Below are 18468 nucleotides of genomic sequence, written 5' to 3'. Positions count from 1 at the left end.
TCGTTAGGGAGGGCCTAAATGCAGTGTGCCTGGTGTCCTTGTAAGAGGAGATAAAGATGCAGACGCGCGGAGGGGAGATCTGTGAGCACGCAGTGAGAAGGTAGCCATCTGTAAGCCAAGGAAAGAGGCCTCCGAAGGAACCAACCCAGTTGACACTTTCATCTTGGACTTCTAGCCTCCAGAATGGTGAGGACATAAATTTCTACTGTTTAAGCCACCCAGGCTGTGATACTTTGTTATGGCAGCCCCAGCACACGAATACACCGCCAATGCCTTGAAAAGAATTGATGACAACAAATACCCCTGGAAGTGAGAGGAGAGCACATGCCAGACCCAGTGATTCCTTAACAGTCTGTGCATGAAGTAGTGGAAATCCCCATATTCCCTTCTTGAATTTACCCCCTTCACCTTGCCAGGTGATTGGAGGTTTGTTTTCTTAAGGGTATAAAATTAGGAAGATCTCTAGACTGGTGGCAAAGATAACATGAAAGAGCAGTGGTACAATAAAAAAAAGAAAGGAAGGATTAAGCAGAATTTACACTCTGAATTCTAAGGCCTTGTTCCCACACTTTTTTTTCCCACCCAATCTCCAAAACAACCTGAAGTGTGGCTTTGCCATTCAGAAGTGATTGGAAGACTCTCCTCTGGTGAATCTGACCAACTAAAGGCATTAGGGGTTTCCTCAGTGAAACAGCCCAGGCAGATGACCGACCCTACAATGAAACCCACTTTCAAAAAGCAGGACCCACCCTCGTCCCTTGCATTCAGAACTTCCAACGGGTGCTTCAAAGCCAACTCACTATCTTTCCTGGGAACGTCACGCCCCTCCTCCTGAATTCCCTATGCAGCTCTCCCAAAGGAAACCCTTTTCACGGATCCTCTCTTTAATCACCAAAACCCAGCCCTGCATAAATCAGCTTATTAGCAGAAAACACATGCTATTCTCAAAGGGTAATTGAAGAGAGTTTAAAGACGGCCAATTTTCCAAAGGTGTGGGCAGGGTTAATGGAACCAACAAGGGATGGTGAAGCCACAGAGGACAGAGACAGCGGAGGACTCATACCTCTAGGTATAAGTGTTACTGCAAACCGAGGAGAGCTGCTGTCATTGGAGAGGGGCCGCCTGCTAAGCATGGTGGCCAGGGGTGAGGAAAGCAGCCTCTCCCCAAATCTCAGCCTGGAGGGAGGATCAGGATGACAGACCAGCTGATTCCGGCTGGAATGTGGCTAAGACTGGAGCCCCTACGCAACCCCACCGTGCTGGAACCATGGCTGTGTTTCAGGAAACTTGTCTAAACACCCCCTCTTTCTTCCTATTGCACTCCCATCGCCTGCCAGGGCCTACTATTGGCTGAAGCCAACCAGATGCCGGTGGGTATGGGATCCTGGAGCATGCGTGCCGTGGAGATCAATCCCCAATGACTGGGGTTGGGGGCGGGGTTCAGGACACTCCTTCGATCCTGCTCCTTTGCAAATTCTCAGGACTGTGGTATGTGAACAGCTCCCCCTGGTGTCTGAGATCTGTTTTACCTGGATATCTCAATTGAAAGGTCCAATTTACTTTCTTGTGACAATTTCCACATCAGTTATGTCATTAAGTTCTAATCAGAAAACATACAGAGAACATTATAGGTGTCTAAAACAGGAGGAATTTAATTCAGGGAATTTATTACAGCAGTAATAAAAGACCAAGGAGCCAAACTGGGACTGGAGATGAGTAGCAGCTGGAAGCCCTTACTGCCTTCAGGCTAGAAAATGGGAAGGGGAAGACTGTGTCACCAGAACTAGAGGCCAGGTCACCTGGTGGAGGTGAGACCATGACAGGCCTGCTGGGTAGGAGCAGGGATCACCAGAGATGCCAAACGTGCTGCAGGAAAGGCTGACCTAGACAGAGAGGGTGGGGAAGCAGCACCCACTCCTTCCTTCCTTTCACTTTCCAGTCTCCCACCAACTCCTCCACTAACTGAACTCAGCAAGAAGCTGGGAGACAAGGAGCCCACTGGGGACAGTCCCCCTAACACAAAGTAGAGCAGGGCAGAGGGAAGAATAAATCTGAGGGTGGTAGGCCCAGTGTAGTCCACTGAGAACAGAAAGGATTCTTACAGCAACAACTTTCTCCCTGACAATTCTCCAAGAATTCTAGTGGTCTTCTCAGTGCTAGAGAGTTAGCTCCGCCCTCAAACGTCCTAAATCAGAGTCTGTTTTCTGGCCACACTGCACCACTTCAGAACACTGGTCTGAACTTGTCAGACCTAGATAAAATGCAGTGACTCTCTCAGGGGGTCCTACTCTTGATGGTCACACCGTGACAACTGGACCCATGCTTGGGTTCTCATGGGGGGGAACCTTTTGTTCAAATTCAAATGCTTCACAAGTCCCAAGAAGCGTGGTCATTGGGCCAACATGCTGGGGTCAGACGGGGGTTTCAATCTGAAGCACACACCAGCCAGAATCGGCCCTGCTGTCATGGAACCTTGGCTAGGACCCTGACTTCCTACCTCCTCTTACCGCGTTCCCCTCTGGAAGCTTACCCTCGGCCAAGATGACTTCAACCACCAGACACATTCTACTCCTGCTGAGGATTAAAGGAGAGGTTTTCAAGTCTTCATCCTTGTTCTGTAGGAGGTTCCTTAACCCCTAAGAAAATGTCCCAACTTTCACACGATAACCAACTCTGTATATCAAAGGAGAATTGGGAGAGTCAATTTTGTCAAAACAGACATGTTCTGTTAAAACTCCCCCGAGATGATGAGTACTTATTGAGTCAACTGAAGGCCTTGTTAAGACACAGATTCTTGGGCTCCACTCCCAGAGTTCCTGTTTCAGAAGGTCTGTCTGGGGCCTGGAAAACTGTATTACCAACAGGTTCCCCTCTGATGCTGAGGCAGCTGGTCTGGGACCACTCTCTGAGAAGCCCTCCTTTAGAACCTTTATCATTAATAATTAGAAACAATGTCAAGAAGGCGAATTCTTCTATGTAAGATAGAGTATCACAAGCCTATTTACTTGAAAACTTGCAAACTCAGAAGGCAAAATTGCAAATACTGTCCCTTCAACCTTTGGAGCCTAGGCCTGAGGGCTGAAGCACTGGTCTGACCTATGGAGAGAAATTCATAACGGGGTAGGAAAAGCCACGGTGCTTTAATGACAGTTCTTTGTATGTTGAGGGGGGTCATTGTGTTGTTTCCTGCCACCGTCTGGTATTCAGCTATTTGTGTTGTTAACAGCTATGCATGGGCTTTGGAAACCATTTGTTGCATTAGGGATAGATAGTGTATATAAATGCCTTCTGAAAGAACAGATCCATCCGGAACTCAATCTTAAAACCTCCCAGTTAGACCAGGTGTCTTCCTCTCCCCCACACTCCATCGATTACTGAGTTATAATTCAGTATCTATATCCACAAGGTTTTTCTCTCTCTGAGCTTTCCATTCCACTATGCTTTTCTTATCTTTACATATTACATCTGGCATGAACTATCACAATGGCCTTTTCCATGAGTTAGGACTGTGTCCACTTGCCAATAACAGAAAATCCAACCTGAAATGGCTTAAACAAATACGGGTTTATTTCTCTCATGTAACTCGAGTTAAGAGGTAAGTGTTGGTTAGAATTGGTTCCGTGGCTCTGCAGTGTCAGTGTCTTCATACGATGATTCTCCCGGCCTTTCTCTCACGTTTCCTACCTATTTGTCACCACATGGCTGCTCTGCCCTTCAACATTTGAGTTGAAGGAGGAAGAAAAAGGAAGGCTGGCATGCCTTTATCTTTTATTAAACAAAACAATAAAGCCTTCTCAGAATCTCCTAGCAGAACACTCCTTTCGTCTCATCGGCTAGAAATTTGTCACACAAGTAGCTCCAGCTGCAGTGGAGCTTGAGAAAATATTTAATTTTTTTCTAGCCTTTAGAGTAAGAGTGGCATGGCAGAAAGGGACTGGGAGTATTTATTGATTTGGAAAAAAAATAGTTCTCACTCTGTTTCCCCACTTATCTTCCTCCCTCTAATTTTTTCCTCCTAAAGTAAGTAAAATGATGCATATAATATTAGTTTCTTAGAGCTGCCATGACAAATTGCCATAAAGTGGGTGGCTCAAAAGAACAGAAATCTGTTCTCTTACAATTCTGGAGGCTAGAAGTCCAAAGTCAAGGTGTCAGTGGGGCCGTGCTCCGTCTGAGACTCTGGGTAGAAACCTTCCATGCCTCGTCCTAGTTCTGATGATGGCCGTGGATCCTCGGCACTCCTTGGTTGGGAGCTTCAGTACTCCGGTCTCCGTCTCTGCCGTCACGTGGTGTTTGCCTCTTCCTATAAGGCTCTTAGACATTTTGCATTAGGGCTCCCAACGAATGACTTCATCTTAATTTAATTTCCTATAAGGTTACATTCACAGGTAACGGATGTTAGGACTTAAACATTTTGTGGGGGGGCCACAATTCAACTCATAACATCCATGTAATTATTACCCTTTCTTTCTAGTATTTACTTTGGACTGTCCTATGCACTGCATATGTCTCATCTTTTAAAGTTGTGCCAAAATTTAAGAAAATCTACATTAAAAAAATCTCAGCTCTCAGGACAGAGAATGACCCTTTGGTGATTCATCATCTTAAAAATAATTCATGCACTATTAAAAAGTTCACTTCAGCTTTCCTTTAAATGGAAATTCTATTTAATTAAAATACGATTTGATTTACACAGGTTTTGTTTACATAAGACTTTTAAAAGACTGGTTCTATTAGGAAAAGTAAGGCCTACCTATAATAAATCTAGTGAACATACTTCAAAATACTGCCAGGAAGCGCATTACCTTTTGCTGACTTCTGAGTGATTATAAATTGAAATATGTCTGGTTAACTAATTAGAGAGCAAGTCTGTATATAATTGAGAGCTGAATTGTGTGGTACCAGCTAAACATGCTTGTCCTTTGAAGCCTACATTCTGTAATTAAACCTTGAAATTCAAGTTTTTGTTTGCAACCAGAATGGAGTGTGAGGAGGAGGAATAAGAATTTCACCAATTTGGGAGAGCCTGGATTTGTGTTCTCATCTTAGCTACGTTGTTCACTGTTTTTGTGACTTTGGGTGAGGTGATTAATTCTTCTAAGCTTCTGTTTTCTCAAAATTTAGTGATTTAGAACAACAACCATTTTATTACATGCAATTCTGGTGCAGGGGATCTATCCGGGTGCAGCTGGAATGGCTCATGCCTGCCTCCACGCCGTCTCAGTTGGGTGGCTGCCTGGGACTGGAGGTTTCAAGATGGCCTCACTCACTGGCCTAGAATCTTAGCTGGAATGGCTGGAATGGCTCGGCACTGGCTAGGATGACTGGCCTCACTCTTCCTGTGGTGGTGGCTGGAATCACTCATATGTCTGGGACCCAGATTCTCCTGCGCGTGGTTTCTTCTCGGACTTTTTTCATGGTTGTCTGGACTCCCCTCTGAGTGAAAGAAGAATCTACATGGCTCCTTAGGATGTGGGCCCAGAAGTCCTGGATGTCACACTGGCTGCATTCTATTGGTCAAACCAAGTCATAGGGCCTGCCCTTATTTTAGAGCTGGGGAAACTGACTCCTCTCCTGTCAGGAGGTGGGGCACAGTCATCACCCCTGCAGCCGATTAACACAAAAACCCCTGAGGAAAGTCCACCTTCGCCTCACTTCTCTACCAGCTTGTCTTCTCAATGTTAGTAAAAGTAAACATTAAAGAGTACTCAAAGCCTGTCTGTGGGTAGGAGAAGATCTTGAAGGGAGAGAATGTGGATAGTGAAAGAAAAAGAAATCACATACTGAAAATTAACTCAGACAGACTTGTACAGATTTAAACCTGGAACTGCAAACACAGCCCTGTCTACCTCCCACCAGTCCTGTATCCTTGCAGACAGCATTAATCATTCATAAAACTTTCTAATGAAGTCTGGGCATGTCCTTACCATTCTCCTTAAGACAAAGCTCTAGGTGAGTATTTCAAATCTAATAGTTTGAAAAAGAGAAGGAGCTTATCTACCAAACTGCCTCAGTGGCTGCGGAGTAGGGGAGGTGTGACTATTTTAAACACACTCCCCAGGTTGACCCTCATATATCCTGCCCTCTCCTACTTGAGGCCACTGTTTTAGTCTCTCAGTTTGGAATAGCAGAGTACCCTTAATAAAATAATTTTCTAACAGGATTGTATTTGGTTCTCACAGCTCAGGTGAAAGATGCAGAAACCGAGAATGCAAATGGAACAATCTGCCCAACCCCACAGTAGGACAGGGGTGACCTCAGCTGATCTGTTTATACAGCCCTAAAGCCTAACTCAGTCTCACACTCTCAGAATCACAGACCCTGGAGGCCAAGGTGATGCCATCAGGTCCAAGCCCTTTGTTTTACAGATTAGGAAACAGACCCAGGAAGTCTAAGGTCTTTCAAACGGTGAAGTTCGAAAGAACAAGTTCACCATAGGGCTGGATCCCAGGTTCCTTTTCACCTCAGTTCCAGCAGAGCCAGTCAACACAACCCCGCTGACTTCAAACTTCTGGCTCATCTGTTTGACTGCCCCTTGCTGTGAAATCAAGCAGAGAAGGGACTGGTTTCTCACAGATCCTAACCCAGAGCCTAAAGCAATTCCTGTGCCTTAATTTTGTTATAAAGACTGTGGAACACTGAAATAAATCTTTAGGTTTAAAATAACCATATTCAAACAGGATGTTAAGGATATGAAATATGCTACCCTGCCAGATTTTTTTTATTACCTTTGAACTAATATTATAATAGGAGGAATTTCATGCAATATCCTGAGGTACTTTATTAAGAGTGGAATGTTTTAAAACTATGATGAGTTATTTCTGGATTAACCTCACATTGCCAGTTTCTCAAATTTATATAATAAACATTCAATGTCTCCATAGAGAGGTTATCAGCTGGAAACTGTGACTTAGAGACATGAGACAAGTCAGGGATTGTCATTGTTTCATACTATTTGGAACCAGTCACTCACCTATATTAATTTGGTTATAGCCTCCACATAATCTGTGTGAGATGAGCATTATGAGCCTCAGTTATGAATAAGGAAACAGACCCAGAGAAGTTTTCCATCTACCAACATCTGTACCCACACACATTACTGATACTGGGGTTCTTGTTTGCGGAGCCAAAGAATGAACTTAGCAAACACCCAAGGTAGGAAAGACAGGGAGAGGCCTTTATTTAGAGACAAAGCGAAAGGACAGAGCTTCTGGCTCATGCTAGGAGGGGACAAGAAGAGCCCACAGTTGTGTGTTGTCTAGGGGTTTTATAGGCAGTGAGGATTTTTGGAAGCAGGATAAAGGGCTTAGGGGTGTGGACTTGTTAAGTGGTCCCTGAATATTTCAATAACACAAGAAGTTTACTGCTCTGATTTCCCTGAGGTACAGGCATCTTGGTTAGGGAGTATATCAAACACTGCCTGCCCAGCTCCCAAGGTGGGCTGAGGTATTGTCTGTTTGCTAAAGAGTAAGTTAAGAATCTTATTTCTTAACTTCCTGGGTATTAGAATGCAATCTTATTTTTAGGATGGAATCCTTCCTGCCTTTTACTATGTTGTTTACAGCTGGACCCGCGTACTAAATTAGTTGCCCAGTTTGCAAATCACCTCATCAGGTCTGAAGGAGGAAAGAGCACATAGGCCTGGGCCTTTTAGCCTGCTAAAGTGAGTCTTACCATTGATTACAAATGATTATCATAATAAAAACATGTGCTACTCTTTATCTGGGGAATATTAACTGATCTCACTGAAGAATGACTCTAGAGCTTAATGTTTAACATGGAGTTTTGGTAGGGGGGTTTCCTTGCATGGAGTTACACTGCTCTGACTGTAAATATCCTGCCTTGCTTTTTCCGGAGGCCCTCACCCTTCTCTGACTACACCCACGGTCCCTGTCTCACTACCACCATAGATGCTATCAAAAGCCAGGCACTCTGTGGACCAGAGCTTACTCCTCAAAAACGTTCTCCCAGAAATATCCCTTTGTTGTCTATAACATCAATTTTTGCTTTTTGTGAGGTTATTCTCATCAGCACACAAACATGCTGTTAATTTTCCCATTTTAAAGAAAACCAGGCATACAAACAGAAAAATGTTTTTCTGGACTCCTGGATAGGTAGTCTCACTTCTTAGCTCCCCTTTGCAGCAAAATGCCATGGAAGAGATGACTAAACACACTGATTCTGATTTCATTTTCTGCCATGCTCTCTCAAACTCGCCCTGTAGGCCTTGTGCCCGCTGCTCTACTAAGGGAGCCCTTCCAAGGTCCTAATGACCTCCATGTTGCTAGACCCTTTGGTCCTTCATCAGTGTTCACTTCCTTGGCACTTGATACAGTCGATCATCACATCCTCAGTAACCCCTTCTTCACTTGTGTGTATCCACAAGTGAGAGCACCGTCCCATCTCACTGCCTATTCCTTCTTGGTCTCCTTTGCTGCTTCCTATTTTCACCCCAATCTCCTCATGGTGGAGGCCCAGGTTTGTCCTTGGACTCCATCTACTCCCTTGCTTACCTCTAATCTCATGACTTTAAATACCCTCCATACACTGTGATCTGCACAATTATCTCTCTTTTCCAGACCTATTCCCTGAACTCCAAACGCAAATATTCAATGATCTCTTGTAATTTCCAGCTGGCTGTTTAAGAGCTATCTCAGATTTAATTTATCCCAAACAGATCAATCCCTGTCCACACCCCTCAAAATCCCTACTCAGTTCTCAGGCTTCATCTATTTCAGTCGTTGGCAACTTTCCCCTTCCAGGTGGTCATGCCAGAACTCTTGAGGTTGTGCTTGGCATTCTCCCTAAATTCTTCCTATTGTCCTTATGATTCAAGATACCCTAACTTCTTATCTGGATGGATGCTGACAGCAGTCTCCTACCTGGGTCTAACTTTTCCTCTTGCTGCTTGTCATTTTCCTCTTGCTGCTGCGTGTTTTCCACAAAGCAGCCCAAAACACCATCTTAAAAGAAAGTGAATCATTTTATAAAGCATTTTTAAGTAAATATTAGTTTACTTAAATTAAAGGGCTTAGATTGTGAGGAGGCTAGGCAGAGGATGGGCAGGAGTTTACTGTGGAGAGCAAAATGCAAAGAGGTCAGTGACATAATATGGATAATTCATCTAGTGTAATCAGTTGTTTTCTATGGTTAATTAACTATTAGTTGAATGTGGCTTGCTCACCCACACTGAGGTTTGCATTCTTTAAGTGAGCTCTTCAGTTCTGCAGTCTTTGTGCTGGGTCTTGTTCCTAGCCTGGGGCGCTCCCCTTGACCATCTGCCAGGGCACCTTTCAAGCCGATACTAGTGGCATCACTGCATGTGGATGGAAACCCCCTCTAATGTGGGTAGCTCCCACTCATAACGGCAGTAATGGCCTTCTGTGTAGTGCTTGTTTTCAACCACACCTTATGATAATAGCAAATACTTCTCTAGGGCCTACTTGGTGCCAAGCACTGTTCTGAGACCTTTATAGGTATAAACTCTTTTCATCCTCAAAAGAACTCTAGGAAGAAGATATGGTTATTATTTCTCATTTCCACTGAGATAACTGAGGTATCCTGGGTTTAAATAACTTGCTCCTGTCTAAGAGCTAGTAAACAGTAGACTTGGAATGTGAATAGGGTCCATCCTCTGAACCACTACAATCCTGTGCAGTGGAAAAACGCAGGTGTCATAACTGTCCCCATTTTACAGCTACTAAATTAAGTCTCAATGAGGTCGAATGACTTGTCCAGCATCTCACAGCTTCATAGCTAGAAAAGCTAATATTAAAATCTTCCTTGTAATTTTCCATCTTATTCTACTGCTTTACGTGTCAGACTATTTTAACATGATATATAATTAACATGTTATCTACTCACTATAATGAACAACATTTCAATTATGAAAAAAATTACATTTCCATTTTCTAGAATGTGGATATTTTTAATGGAGGAAAATGACTTACAAGAAAGTTCCAAGTATGAGGAGTGAATGCCCAGTCTTTAACTCACCTTTAGGGGTGGGTTCCATGTGAGAATTTTTTGTAGTGTGCTTGTATATTTGGTCAGCATTCTCAGTGAGACACATGGACCCCTCAATCCTTGGTTTCATCCTCCATAGTTTAAACATGAGATTATCAGAAGCCCACACGAATATAACCCATTATTGTTGAAACACATTGGCCGTCTTCTGGCAGAGAATGTGAGACTTTGGTCTCAGGAAAGTACAGGCAGCTTATGGTTTACAGTGTGGACTTTGCAGGTTCACACACTCAGATTTAAGTTCTAGCCTCTCTGTTCCCCAGTTATGCAACCCTGGGCATATTTAGCCCTTCAGAGCCTATTTCTTCACCTGCAAAGTAGGAATAAAAATTCGCATCTCATATATTTGTTGCATGGATTGAATGAAAACAAAACATAAAATGCCTAGGTTGGTGGTGTTGTGTTCAATAAACAATAGCAGTTTGTTTCATATGAATTCTACCACTAGGGGCTCCCCTATGTCCCAACAGACTTTCTCCTCTGGATCCACACCATCTAAATTTACCTGGTAGAAGAAAAGAAAATCCAGGCCAACTGAAATGGCCTGGGCTGTGTCAGATTCTAAGAATTCAAAAGTGTTCTCCCAGGTTATTCTGTGTGAGCAATGTGGTCAGAGGTGAGGACAAAACGTTAGGTCCTGGGACTCATTCCTCCAAAGCCTCCAGTCTAGTGTTGCACAAAGGAAAGTGGAAATGAGGCAAAGAATGCCAGAATAAGAGATCTGCAAGTTGGAAAAGGACTTCAAGGTATTATCTGGTCTAGTCCTCTGCCTTTAGCTAAACAGGATGTTGGTTACCTCTGTTTGACAGATGAGGTGCCTGTGGTCCATTTGGGCCAAATGACCCAGCTTTGTGGTGTGAGGGCTGCGCAAAGGAGAGAAAACCCAGGCTTCTGTGGGTCTCCCAAGCAGCAGATCCATGTCACAAATTCAGATGCCCACAGAGGCGGATAACATGAGTGACAGCAGCTGTGACAAAGTGGGGGCAGTTCCAGTTGACTTGTTACCACACACCCTGTGGTGTTGCTAGACCTTCAAGGGTTTTTTTTAGAGAAGCCAGGAGTGAAGGGCATTTTGATTTTTATGTAACATTTTCAGAAAGTTGGCAACTAATTTCAAATGCTAAAAATACTATGTAGGACTCCAAAACCCACATGTCATCTGGCTACCCTCTGTGACCTTTACATGAAGCTCAACTCCTGGCGAAAAGGCTGTTGTGGTCTGTTCCCAGACTCGAGTCCCAAGGCAACATGTTGGCAGTTTCAGGACTCTTCGATTCTTCCTGTTGTGTGTGTGTTTTTGGGAGAAGGGAACAACTTTTTATTGCAGTATAACACACACCGAAAAGGACACAAATCAAAAACACACATCTTGATGAGTTTTTCGCAAGATGAATACACCCAGGAAACCAGCCCCCAGGTCTAGAAACGATATTCCTACCACCCCAGAGGCTTCTTCGATGCCTGTGTCAGGGACTGCCCGCTGAGGGGACCACACCCTCTCTTCCTACACCAGGGAGGGTTTCTGTCTCTTTTTGAACTTATATAAATGGACTCATAGAACATATACTCTTTTGTGTTTGACATCTCCAGCTGAGCACTTTTTTTATGTTATTCATCCCTGTTGTTGTATGTTGTAACTTTCTCATTGTTATTTTTGTACTGTATTTTACTGTGTGAATATGTCACAATTTATTCATCTATTCTACTGTTGATTAGCATTTGGGGAATCCCGGTCCAGAGTTACGAGGAATAATGTTGCTACATTCTCATACATGCCTCTTGGCGGACCTATGTATGCATTTCTACTGGGTATGTATTTAAGGAGTGAGTCATAGGTTATGTGTGTGTTCAGCATTAGTGGTTGCCACAACAACGTTCTCCAAAGTGATTGTCACAGGGTAACTCTCCCAGGGTGTGAGGGTTTGGTCGCTCCATGTCCTTGATAACACTTGGCATTGTTTATCTTTTTCATTTTAGGCCACGTGTGGGTGTGAGGAGCTGCTGCATTGTGGTTTCAGATCTGCTTTTCCTTCAGTTTCGTGTGAGAAGGCTCTTACCATCAGCCGTACCACTATTACTTAATCTGTATAATACTTACGAGACCAGTTTAATGTCACCTCCTCATATGGTTCTCCACTGACTTCACGGTAGGGCTAAACTCCAGGTTTTTCTCCCGCCATGTCCCCCAAGTGCCTTCATTCAAGTCACAAAGAGTATCTGCCCTTCCTAATTTTTTCTCAGGTTTTTTCTCTTTCGTGCTCTTTCCCGGATTTGGTCTTTCCGCATGCAGTTTCATCTGACTGGAACCCTGTTCTCTGACATCACCACCTGACTGCCACAGTTCTCAGCATTTAGCCCAAACATTGCCTTTTCCAGGAAGCCTCTCCTGACCCTCAGGACTTAGCTGCTTATACTGTGCCAAAATGGCCAATTTGCTTATTAACATCCATCAGTTCTCCCAGGGTAGAGGCAATTTATGTGGTTATCACACTGTGTAAGTTGCAAATGTTTGTTGAATGAATGAGTGATTGGGTATATGAAGGCATTAGTATGGGAGATTTGGAAATGGGGGCAAAGAGAGATTTGACTGTGGGATTTATCTAAGAGGGCTTTTTAATAATAATACTAGTAATAAAAATGGTGATAACATCCTGTTTGCTTTTGTTTGACTGGCTTAAGCAAAGGGTTGGTTCTAGAAAGCACGACACAATCTTCATTCAGTTCAAATCCAGAGGTGGAAGGATGTTGAGAAATGCTCCAGGCTTATATGAAAATGAGTTCCTTTAATCATAGCAGTTACTCAGTAGACCACAGGGAAAGTGATTAAAGCTGATGATTCACTGTAGGGTTCAGTGAGAAGTTGTTTCAGCCCTGCCTTGACAGCCATGGGTGGAGAGATCTGATGTCCTTTCAGCTATCCTCAGGCTCAAACACGGTTAATGCAAGTTTGATCGTGTAGTATTTCTCTCCAGGTTTATTAAATGGGGAAGCTCTTATAATCCAAGTATCATCTGTAGGCCACCAGTGTGTCAATGGATTCAACTTTAAATGTCATAACACTCATTCCTATTGAAAAGTAATGCCTTGATTGACTCAAGACTTAAAAGTATTGTTGGATGAATCTATTACCAGACTTAAAAAATACTGCTCTGAAGCAGTTACCAGGGCATGCCAGTGATATAGGGTTAAAACGGGATGAGGAAACCTTGCATCCATAAACCAGATGGGGCTGCCAGCTTTATTTCTCCAACTTCAATCAAGATTGATTGAAAGAAAATCACCAGCTAATGAAACTCAGTCATTACAGTTGTTTTAACAGCACAATATTATTTTTGAATTATTTTCTTAACTTGAAAAAGTAACAGAATGGGAATTCATTGTATAACTCCATGAAAATGCTTTTGTTCTATGGGAGATAACTCACCCCCACCACACCCCTCCCACCTGCATAAACTCCATAAAGGGAGGGGCCGTGTCTTCTTCATCTCCGCATTCCCAAGGCTTAGACCAGTTCCTGGGGCTAATAGATGCCCAATAATCATTTGAATGAAATGGTATTTAATATGTTGGCTATCTCTGACTGCAGATTTTGTTCTTGTTTTACAGTGACTGTGAGGTGCAATTCAGCACTTTTTACATCCACAAGGACCACAGTGCATTAGCTTCCAGTGTTGATTTTACTGAGAAGTTTTTAGGGAAAATAGAGAAAAATTTACCCTACAGAGCAAGCAGCATCTTATGCCTCAGTTCCCCATGAAACAGGTACTGCCAGTCTCTTTCTCTTTTTTGCTTCAGACACTGGATTCCTTCTCTTCAAAGCAGAGCTTCTCCCTTAATCTGTTTCCCCAGGTGTGAGGTAGGTATCCATGAGTGATGCTTTTTGATGGTAGCAAAATGATTTTAGATCATTTAGCAAAATAATTTTAGATTGTTCCCAGAAATAACATATCAAGTCTCATGGTAAGAAAAATTATTCCCTTTGAACATTTTCCTCAATCCTCTGATTATGTCACAGAGGATGATTTCAGTTTGTATGCTACTCGCCTGTCTTCTTTCTTTTTTTCCAATGCCTGTCTTTTTGTCTTTTTTCTTTTCTTTCCTTTCCTTTTAACAAAGGATGATCAGGACTCAGGCACAGAAACTAGATAAGGCACTGTTTTCTAGCTAGACTTTAAGAACATGAATTTCTTCATATTGTGGTTATTTTTATAGTTACTTTTTATATACTAGCTTATAAAAAATGTAGTGAAATAAACCCTCCTTTAAAATAAATTTAAACTCAAAATTGAGTCAATTTAAAGAAAAATAGTAATTGATCATTGATTAACTTTAGAAAAATAGAAAGTGGTAATATTTGGGGTTGGGAAAATGACATAAGATCAAGTTGGATTTCTTGTTATTGTGGTTATAAACAGAAAGACTGGTATTGCTTAATGGCTAATTTTGTGTGTCAACTTGGCTAGGCCAAGTTGGTCAAACATGATTCTAATGTTTCTGAAGGAGATTTTTAATGCATGATTAACTTTTAAATCAGTAGACTTCGAGTAAAGCTGATTACCCTTCATAACATGGGTGGGTCTCATCCAATCAGTTGAAGGCCTTGATGGATAAAGACTGACCTCCCCTAAGCAAGAAGGAATTCTGTCATCAGACTGTCTTTGGACTCAAACTGCAACTGTTTCCTGGATCTCCAACCTGCTGGCCTATCATGAAGATTTTGGATTTGCCAATCCTTGACGTTTATGTGAACCAGTTCCTTTAAATGAATCTTTTTCTCCCTCTGGCCTCCTTACTCTCTCTCCGTCTTTGTATAATATACCCTGTTGCTTACGGTTCTTTGGAGAACCCTGGTAAAGATATAGTGTTACCTGCATTTTGAATATGAGGCTCAGGCTAAGTGATATCCTCTAAATCATCATATTTAGTGTCAAGGCAAGGGTGTGGTTCCAGGTCTGTCCACTATACCATACGGCCTTTGCAATTACATAAACTGCTGTAGAAGAAAAAGAAGACAAACACACTTTCCAACACTACTGATGGTCCCGAGAAGAGAGATCCGTGAGGATGGCAGGTCAGGAAAAAGTAGGCAGAAAGAAATGCAACGCATGTGGCCAAAGAAAGACAGCACCTGGATGTCACTTTTCAGAAAGTCCCTAACAGCATTTGCACATGCACACACATGCACACACGCGCACACACACACACTCATGGAGTCTAGGATTAGTTACTTGTATTTATTCTCAAATGCTTGCTCTGTGAAAATGAGACAGGGACCATGGGATTAGGCAGAGTAAGGTGAGGGCCTCTGGAGAAAAAGCAGAGCAAGATAATTACAGTCAGGACAATGTAGCAATGTGCAAAGAAGTCCCTATTGAAACTCTGTGATAAGCATTAGGCAAAGTCAGAGTCACACTAATTCTCTAGGGTAAAGATACCAGACTAGGAATATAGACATCTTCAGTGAGATCACTTAAAGCTCAAAAGGCCAGCAGCAACTTGCCCTGGAATGTTTCAGTGTTCTGCAGATAAAGAGAAGTATCCCAGCATAACCTGTGACTTCACTGTATCAATTTAGATCATGACACTGTAAAATTTACCTTAGCCTGCTAAAAGGCCCAGCTTATTTTAACCGTACCTATGTGCTGTATTTCCTTCTCTGATTCTAACCAAGTAGTCTGTAACCTAGGAAAAAAGACTGATTTAGTAAGCAAGCTGAACTATAAACAGCCCAAGAAGTTAAGAGGTAGGATTCTTAACTTACTTCAGCAAACAGGCAACACCCAGCCCACCTTGGGGGCAGGGTAGGCGGTCTTAATTGACATACTCCCAGAGGGAAACCGCTATCTTGAGAAAGAATCAGAGCAGAAAATTTATTCTATTACTCATCAAAAATGAGTGTTCTGAGACCACTCAACAAGTCTGCACCCCTAACCCTTTACCCTCATTCCTGAAAATCCTCAACCGTGCGTAAAACCCCTAGACAATAAGCCAACCACGGACTCACTTGTCCCCTCCTGGCGTAAGCCGGGAGATCTGTCCTCTCACTTTATCTCTAAATAAAAACCTGTACCTTACTCTCCTATCTTGAGTGTTTGTGAAGCTCATGCTTTGGCTTCATGAACAAGAAACCCGGCATCAAAAATACCACTGGAACTGGTTGGTCAGCCAATCTGTATTTGTTGTCCCCTAGGTAGAGTCTTTAGAGTGTCAGAATGAGAAAGACAACATCAGAATATTTAGATATTTATGGGGCTTTGGGGGGCTGGTTTAAAGTAGGTCTTTCAAGGTCGGGGTTTGATTAGGGTTGGGTAAAGATCACAACATGATCATTTAGGATTAGTGTACACAGAAATTCAAAGGTTCAGAGAGGGAAGGTTTAGAAGTCTTGAGGTAAAAATAGTCATTTGATATGATCTATTGAAATATCTAGCAGTCTGATATTCACTTAAATCAGTTGAATCTTAGGAAGTTCCTGGCAGTAACAATAAAGTCACTTGCAACTTTTTACCTTTGTGGGTGTTTCATAGTATAGTAAAGTCGTGTTGTCAAAGACAGTGATGATGCAATTTGTTTTGGCCACTCAGCAACTTTGAAGCATGACTCAGCAGTTTTTACATTTATTCACAACTACTGCATTGCTATACTTTGTTGATTTTACCAAAAAGTTTTTAAGGGGTCAATTGAGAAAATGGTTTACTTTGCAGAGTAAAGTCAAGTTGACAAAGACAGTAGAAAGGCATGTCAAGGTAGACAGCATATGGGTGTAGACGGGTTTGGTTTTCACCATCAAGACTCTTTTGGTTACAAGCAGCAGAAAACACAGTCTAAACTGGGTTTTCAGACAAAGAGATTCTGTTGGCTCACGATACGGCAAAGAGCCCGAGTCCAGGCATGCCTGGAACCAGGGGCTCACACTATTACATCTATATGATGGATATATGACTAGAGAAAAATACATCACTATTGTATCTCTTCATTTCTCAGCTCTGATGTCCCCCCATGATGGCCCCATTCTCAAGCCAACTCCCCTTACTCATGGGGAATGTGAAAGATGATGGAGGGGTGCTATTCTAGGGAGAGCAATCAAGAATGTCTCTAGAAAGAAGTGAATTAAGTAGGTCACGTGTATAGCTAGGGCAGGCCTTTGGGGCAGAGAGAAAAGCCAGGGGCCAAAGGCCCTTAGTCAGGAAGAAGTTTGGGGTGTGCCTGGTTGGAACAAGGTAAGCAGGCCAGTGTGATTAGAATGGGGAAGGCAAAGCAGAGGAAGGCAGAGGTGTTAGAAATTAGAAATGAGACAAGAGAGAGAAGCAGGAGTCAGATTACATAGGGACTTACAGGGTCCCTGTATCAAACTCATTATATAAGCCATAGAGAAGAGATTGGATTTTATTCTACTTGTGACAGGAAGACTTTGGAAGGTATTGGGCGGTGACTCTGTGCGGGACAGGTCTCTGTTATGTTTTAAACAATGCTTTCTGGCTGCTAGGAGGAGAATGATCTAGATGGGAACGGAAGCAGGTAGCCCAGTCGGGAGACAAGGTGAGAACTGATGGTGGTTTAGTGGTAAAGCCAGCAGGACTTGCTATGGATCAGATGTAAAGCAGAATGGAAGTAAAGGAGTCAGGATGGCTCCTACATTTACAACTGGAATAAATGGTTACTCGAGAGTGCCATTTTATAGAGGTGGGGGCACCTGGAGATGGAGCAGGTTGGGAGTTAAGAGTTCTGGACAAGCTTGCTTTGAAAGGCCTACTAGACATCCATACAATATGTCAGGCGCTTTGACGTATGGTCTGAACCTAGAGGACAGTTGGGTCTTGGGATACGTCGGGAGGCAGGGGTGTGGATGACAAGAGCAGTGTTCCAAGGACAGATCCTTGGGGCACTCCAACATGTAGAGGTTGGAGAGAGGAGCTACCTATAGGAGTATGATGTCCCAAGCCACGTAAACAGAGCGTTTCCAGTAAGACTGAGTGATCAATATGTCAAGAGGTCCTGAGAGCCTCAGGAGGATGAGTTCTGAGAGTCCAGAAGTGGAAATGAACACATCAAGCTCAGCTCCGCAAAGCACTCTTATGTTCTGTGACCTGCTCGCATTGCGCTCTTAAGTCCCCATTCCTGCTAATGATGGCAGAAGAGGTTTAGTGAGACTGTTAGCTTGCTTCCTCTTTTCAGAGTTTAATTATTCTCTCTGGGGTTAGTTCACTCTCCTTGGGGTAAGTAGTAAGTCCAAAGATGAAACTGCTCCTCAGGGCTATGCTCTCCGTCTCTCAAGGCGTTTGTCTTCTACCACCTCACTGTCAAAAAGGCACCTGGGGGTGAGAGTATAGTGCAGAGCTGGGCCACTGGTCCTTGGTGCTTGCTGGTGTGCATGACTCCTGCAGGCTGGTTCTCTGGTCCTGGCTCTTTCCTGAGCTCTCCGCCCTGGGACCTCTCTCCTTG

General features: G+C 43.1%; 1 long non-coding RNA gene across 1 annotated transcript in view; it reads left to right on the top strand.

Annotated features, from left to right (window-relative positions):
- The window catches only part of LOC140849421 (uncharacterized), a 28727-nt gene extending 13939 nt beyond the window's left edge, over nucleotides 1-14788 (top strand). The window contains exons 3-5 of the long non-coding RNA XR_012131173.1: nucleotides 12004-12173; nucleotides 13633-13882; nucleotides 14618-14788. This is a non-coding gene — a long non-coding RNA (uncharacterized lncRNA). The remainder of the gene's footprint in view (nucleotides 1-12003; nucleotides 12174-13632; nucleotides 13883-14617) is intronic.
- The last annotated feature ends 3680 nt before the right edge of the window (nucleotides 14789-18468 follow it).

This window comes from Manis javanica, chromosome 5 (genome assembly GCF_040802235.1).
Source record: "Manis javanica isolate MJ-LG chromosome 5, MJ_LKY, whole genome shotgun sequence".
NCBI classification, from domain to species: domain Eukaryota; kingdom Metazoa; phylum Chordata; class Mammalia; order Pholidota; family Manidae; genus Manis; species Manis javanica.
This window is presented reverse-complemented; position numbering and strand designations above follow the sequence as displayed.